The sequence below is a fragment of the Coturnix japonica genome, chromosome W (assembly GCF_054131305.1).
Source record: "Coturnix japonica strain WE chromosome W, WE-NBRP24, whole genome shotgun sequence".
Lineage (NCBI taxonomy): Eukaryota > Metazoa > Chordata > Aves > Galliformes > Phasianidae > Coturnix > Coturnix japonica.
The window spans coordinates 8,065,974-8,072,161 of record NC_140701.1 but is presented as its reverse complement, the minus strand read 5'-3'; positions in this window follow the sequence as shown (position 1 = coordinate 8,072,161).

The following is a 6,188-nucleotide window of genomic DNA, read 5'->3' as shown; positions in this document are numbered from 1 at the left end:
ATTTCTGGGATAGAACGCTATTTTAAAGGGATAAAAAGCATTATTTTGGTGAGAAAACCATGTTTTTGCAAGGATGAAGAATGATTCTTAGGAGAGAACTTTTTATTTCTGGGATAGGTACTGATATTTGTGTGACATTCTTCTAAAATTGGTCAGAAATCGATATTTCTGTTGGAAATGTCCTTATTTTGAAGAGGGAAAGAGGTATTCCAATAACAGTGTTTCATATGTTGCTGCAAGGGACCATTTGTAGAGAAAACGATTTCTATTGGGGATGAAAACCACTTTTTTGGGTAGAAAATGCTACTTGTAATGATGAAAAGCTTTGTATTGGTAAGAAAATGAATTTTTGGCAAGATTCAAGAGTGATACCTAAGAGAGAACACATTTTTTTCTGGTGTAAGTATTGATATTAGTGTGAAATACATCACAAATTTGTCTGAAATGGATAATTCTTATGTTAATGTCATTATTTTGTAGGGGAAGACAGATATTCTGGAATCAATGAGTCATAATTTGTTACAAAGCATCATTTTAAAGACAACGTGTCTTCTTTTGGGGATGAAAACCAGTAATTTAGGGAGAAATTGCTATTTGTAGGGATGAAAAGCATTAGTTTGGGAAGAAAACCATAGTTTTGCAAGGATGAAGAGTGATACCTAAGAGTGTACTTTTCATTTCTGGGATAAGTATCGATATTCATGTGACCTACTTCTAAAATTTGTCAGAAATCGATATTTCTGTTGGAAATGTCATACTTTTTTAGATGAAAAGAGTTATTCTGGAAACAGTGTGTCGTATTTGGCTACAAACGATAATTTTGTAGAGAAATCGATTTCTTTTGGTGATGAAAACCACCTTTATGTTTAGAAAATGCTGTTTGTAGAGATGAAAACATTATTTTGGTAAGAAAACCATATTTTTGCAAGGGTAAAGAGTGATACCTAAGAGAGACCTTTTTATTTCTGGTATAAGTATTGATGTTCCTGTGAAATTTTTCTAAAATCTGTCAGAAAAGGATATATCTGTTGGAAATGTCCTTATTTTGTAGAGGAGAAAAGGTATTTCTGTTAGTAACGTCCTCAATTTGTAGAAGAGAAAAGGTATTCTGGAAACAATGTGTCATATTTTGCTACAAAGCTTCATTTTGTAGAGAAAATGTCTTCTTTTGGGGATGAAAACCAGTATTTCTGGGATAGAACGCTATTTTAAAGGGATAAAAAGCATTATTTTGGTGAGAAAACCATGTTTTTGCAAGGATGAAGAATGATTCTTAGGAGAGAACTTTTTATTTCTGGGATAGGTACTGATATTTGTGTGACATTCTTCTAAAATTGGTCAGAAATCGATATTTCTGTTGGAAATGTCCTTATTTTGAAGAGGGAAAGAGGTATTCCAATAACAGTGTTTCATATGTTGCTGCAAGGGACCATTTGTAGAGAAAACGATTTCTATTGGGGATGAAAACCACTTTTTTGGGTAGAAAATGCTACTTGTAATGATGAAAAGCTTTGTATTGGTAAGAAAATGAATTTTTGGCAAGATTCAAGAGTGACACCTAAGAGAGAACACATTTTTTTCTGGTGTAAGTATTGATATTAGTGTGAAATACATCGGAAATTTGTCTGAAATGGATAATTCTTATGTTAATGTCATTATTTTGTAGGGGAAGACAGATATTCTGGAATCAGTGAGTCATAATTTGTTACAAAGCATCCTTTTAAAGAGAACGTGTCTTCTTTTGGGGATGAAAACCAGTAATTTAGGGAGAAATTGCTATTTGTAGGGATGAAAAGCATTAGTTTGGGAAGAAAACCATAGTTTTGCAAGGATGAAGAGTGATACCTAAGAGTGTACTTTTCATTTCTGGGATAAGTATCGATATTCATGTGACCTACTTCTAAAATTTGTCAGAAATCGATATTTCTGTTGGAAATGTCATACTTTTTTAGATGAAAAGAGTTATTCTGGAAACAGTGTGTCGTATTTGGCTACAAACGATAATTTTGTAGAGAAATCGATTTCTTTTGGTGATGAAAACCACCTTTATGTTTAGAAAAAGCTGTTTGTAGAGATGAGAACATTATTTTGGTAAGAAAACCATATTTTTGCAAGGGTAAAGAGTGATACCTAAGGGAGACCTTTTTATTTCTGGTATAAGTATTGATGTTCCAGTGAAATTTTTCTAAAATCTGTCAGAAAAGGATATATCTGTTGGAAATGTCCTTATTTTGTAGAGGAGAAAAGTTATTTCTGTTAGTAACGTCCTCAATTTGTAGAAGAGAAAAGGTATTCTGGAAACAATGTGTCATATTTTGCTACAAAGCTTCATTTTGTAGAGAAAATGTCTTCTTTTGGGGATGAAAAGCAGTATTTCTGGGATAGAACGCTATTTTAAAGGGATAAAAAGCATTATTTTGGTGAGAAAACCATGTTTTTGCAAGGATGAAGAATGATTCTTAGGAGAGAACTTTTTATTTCTGGGATAGGTACTGATATTTGTGTGACATTCTTCTAAAATTGGTCAGAAATCGATATTTCTGTTGGAAATGTCCTTATTTTGAAGAGGGAAAGAGGTATTCCAATAACAGTGTTTCATATGTTGCTGCAAGGGACCATTTGTAGAGAAAACGATTTCTATTGGGGATGAAAACCACTTTTTTGGGTAGAAAATGCTACTTGTAATGATGAAAAGCTTTGTATTGGTAAGAAAATGAATTTTTGGCAAGATTCAAGAGTGATACCTAAGAGAGAACACATTTTTTTCTGGTGTAAGTATTGATATTAGTGTGAAATACATCAGAAATTTGTCTGAAATGGATAATTCTTATGTTAATGTCATTATTTTGTAGGGGAAGACAGATATTCTGGAATCAATGAGTCATAATTTGTTACAAAGCATCATTTTAAAGACAACGTGTCTTCTTTTGGGGATGAAAACCAGTAATTTAGGGAGAAATTGCTATTTGTAGGGATGAAAAGCATTAGTTTGGGAAGAAAACCATAGTTTTGCAAGGATGAAGAGTGATACCTAAGAGTGTACTTTTCATTTCTGGGATAAGTATCGATATTCATGTGACCTACTTCTAAAATTTGTCAGAAATCGATATTTCTGTTGGAAATGTCATACTTTTTTAGATGAAAAGAGTTATTCTGGAAACAGTGTGTCGTATTTGTCTACAAACGATAATTTTGTAGAGAAATCTATTTCTTTTGGTGATGAAAACCACCTTTATGTTTAGAAAATGCTGTTTGTAGAGATGAAAACATTATTTTGGTAAGAAAACCATATTTTTGCAAGGGTAAAGAGTGATACCTAAGAGAGACCTTTTTATTTCTGGTATAAGTATTGATGTTCCTGTGAAATTTTTCTAAAATCTGTCAGAAAAGGATATATCTGTTGGAAATGTCCTTATTTTGTAGAGGAGAAAAGGTATTTCTGTTAGTAACGTCCTCAATTTGTAGAAGAGAAAAGGTATTCTGGAAACAATGTGTCATATTTTGCTACAAAGCTTCATTTTGTAGAGAAAATGTCTTCTTTTGGGGATGAAAACCAGTATTTCTGGGATAGAACGCTATTTTAAAGGGATAAAAAGCATTATTTTGGTGAGAAAACCATGTTTTTGCAAGGATGAAGAATGATTCTTAGGAGAGAACTTTTTATTTCTGGGATAGGTACTGATATTTGTGTGACATTCTTCTAAAATTGGTCAGAAATCGATATTTCTGTTGGAAATGTCCTTATTTTGAAGAGGGAAAGAGGTATTCCAATAACAGTGTTTCATATGTTGCTGCAAGGGACCATTTGTAGAGAAAACGATTTCTATTGGGGATGAAAACCACTTTTTTGGGTAGAAAATGCTACTTGTAATGATGAAAAGCTTTGTATTGGTAAGAAAATGAATTTTTGGCAAGATTCAAGAGTGATACCTAAGAGAGAACACATTTTTTTCTGGTGTAAGTATTGATATTAGTGTGAAATACATCGGAAATTTGTCTGAAATGGATAATTCTTATGTTAATGTCATTATTTTGTAGGGGAAGACAGATATTCTGGAATCAGTGAGTCATAATTTGTTACAAAGCATCATTTTAAAGACAACGTGTCTTCTTTTGGGGATGAAAACCAGTAATTTAGGGAGAAATTGCTATTTGTAGGGATGAAAAGCATTAGTTTGGGAAGAAAACCATAGTTTTGCAAGGATGAAGAGTGATACCTAAGAGTGTACTTTTCATTTCTGGGATAAGTATCGATATTCATGTGACCTACTTCTAAAAATTTTCAAAAATCGATATTTCTGTTGGAAATGTCATTCTTTTTTAGATGAAAAGAGTTATTCTCGAAACAGTGTGTCGTATTTGGCTACAAACGATAATTTTGTAGAGAAATCGATTTCTTTTGGTGATGAAAACCACCTTTATGTTTAGAAAATGCTGTTTGTAGAGATGAAAACATTATTTTGGTAAGAAAACCATATTTTTGCAAGGGTAAAGAGTGATACCTAAGAGAGACATTTTTATTCCTGGTATAAGTATTGATGTTCCAGTGAAATTTTTCTAAAATCTGTCAGAAAAGGATATATCTGTTGGAAATGTCCTTATTTTGTAGAGGAGAAAAGTTATTTCTGTTAGTAACGTCCTCAATTTGTAGAAGAGAAAAGGTATTCTGGAAACAATGTGTCATATTTTGCTACAAAGCTTCATTTTGTAGAGAAAATGTCTTCTTTTGGGGACGAAAACCAGTATTTCTGGGAAAGAACGCTATTTTAAAGGGATAAAAAGCATTATTTTGGTGAGAAAACCATGTCCTTGCAAGGATAAAGAATGATTCTTAGGAGAGAACTTTTTATTTCTGGGATAGGTGCTGATATTTGTGTGACATTGTTCTAAAATTGGTCAGAAATCGATATTTCTGTTGGAAATGTCCTTATTTTGAAGAGGGAAAGAGGTATTCCAATAACAGTGTTTCATATGTTGCTGCAAGGGACCATTTGTAGAGAAAACGATTTCTATTGGGGATGAAAACCACTTTTTTGGGTAGAAAATGCTACTTGTAATGATGAAAAGCTTTGTATTGGTAAGAAAATGAATTTTTGGCAAGATTCAAGAGTGATACCTAAGAGAGAACACATTTTTTTCTGGTGTAAGTATTGATATTAGTGTGAAATACATCGGAAATTTGTCTGAAATGGATAATTCTTATGTTAATGTCATTATTTTGTAGGGGAAGACAGATATTCTGGAATCAATGAGTCATAATTTGTTACAAAGCATCATTTTAAAGACAGTGTGTCTTCTTTTGGGGATGAAAACCAGTAATTTAGGGAGAAATTGCTATTTGTAGGGATGAAAAGCATTAGTTTGGGAAGAAAACCATAGTTTTGCAAGGATGAAGAGTGATACCTAAGAGTGTACTTTTCATTTCTGGGATAAGTAATGATATTCATGTGACCTACTTCTAAAAATTTTCAGAAATCGATATTTCTGTTGGAAATGTCATTCTTTTTTAGATGAAAAGAGTTATTCTCGAAACAGTGTGTCGTATTTGGCTACATACGATAATTTTGTAGAGAAATCGATTTCTTTTCGTGATGAAAACCACCTTTATGTTTAGAAAATGCTGTTTGTAGAGATGAAAACATTATTTTGGTAAGAAAACCATATTTTTGCAAGGGTAAAGAGTGATACCTAAGAGAGACATTTTTATTCCTGGTATAAGTATTGATGTTCCAGTGAAATTTTTCTAAAATCTGTAAGAAAAGGATATATCTGTTGGAAATGTCCTTATTTTTTAGAGAAGAAAAGGTATTTCTGTTAGTAACGTCCTCAATTTGTAGAAGAGAAAAGGTATTCTGGAAACAATGTGTCATATTTTGCTACAAAGCTTCATTTTGTAGAGAAAATGTCTTCTTTTGGGGATGAAAACCAGTATTTCTGGGAAACAACGCTTTTTTAAAGGGATAAAAAGCATTATTTTGGTGAGAAAACCATGTTTTTGCAAGGATGAAGAATGATTCTTAGGAGAGAACTTTTTATTTCTGGGATAGGTGCTGATATTTGTGTGACATTCTTCTAAAATTGGTCAGAAATCGATATTTCTGTTGGAAATGTCCTTATTTTGAAGAGGGAAAGAGGTATTCCAATAACAGTGTTTCATATGTTGCTGCAAGGGACCATTTGTAGAGAAA